Source organism: Geospiza fortis, unplaced genomic scaffold (assembly GCF_000277835.1).
Source record: "Geospiza fortis unplaced genomic scaffold, GeoFor_1.0 scaffold145, whole genome shotgun sequence".
Classification (NCBI taxonomy): Eukaryota; Metazoa; Chordata; class Aves; order Passeriformes; family Thraupidae; genus Geospiza; species Geospiza fortis.
The window spans coordinates 3,741,992-3,742,903 of record NW_005054362.1 but is presented as its reverse complement, the minus strand read 5'-3'; positions in this window follow the sequence as shown (position 1 = coordinate 3,742,903).

Genomic DNA, 912 nt, shown 5'->3' with positions numbered 1-912 from the left:
GCCAGCGTGGCACGTCCTGGGCAGAGCCAGGAATAGCAGCGAGGTCTTAATTTCTGGCCTTGAGGAAGGGCCACATGACTCCAATCATGCAGCTCCATTGCTGCTGTGTGACAGAGCCCCTGGACTTGGTCATGCTTTAATAAAAGGATTGAACGCCTCCCGCGGATCCCTCTCGCTGCCGGGCCCACCTCCAGCACCCAAAACCTGGCAGGTGCAGTGCCAGGAGCCAGCAGGTCCCATTCACCCTCCAGCAGCTGTGGGAGGGCTGCACAGGCAGTGGGATGTCCATGGAATGAGCCCGTCCCACCCCACAGGGCACAGAGCCACCCGCAGGGAGCCCAGCACCAAGAGCTGCCCCCAAGGCACCCCTGGAGCCACCTGGGAATGCCAAACCAGGGCGGGAAGAGAGAAAATTCCATCTTTTCCAAGCTGCCAGGGGGAGGGTGAGGTTTTTGCAGCGAGCTCCAGCCGATGCCTGCAGAGATTGTCTCCAGCAGCAGCCACTGACACAGGCAACCTATTTCTCCCTCCAGCCTCCTGAGCTCTGCAATGCAGCTTTCTTAAATATTGAATAAGTCTGCTGCTCTCACCACCTGCCAGTGCCAATGATGAGGTAATTTTTCCATTGACAAAGCCTGATGTGATTAATCCGGGTGGAAAAAATGCAGATTTTGGGCATCATCCGCTCACCTGGAACACGGAGCAGCAGCCAGACCCCAACCAACCAACCCAAGCTGCTGCTCTGGCGCCAGGTGGGAGATTATTGGGTGTCCTCAGCAAGCAGGAGGTTTGGAGGCGGAATGGATCCAAACTGATTCTCTGTTGGGATGGTGGGGTTTGCACGTTGGCACCAGAGCGGGTTTATGCTCCACAGCTGGAGCCAGGGGTGGAAAAATTGGGGAGGAGGATGGA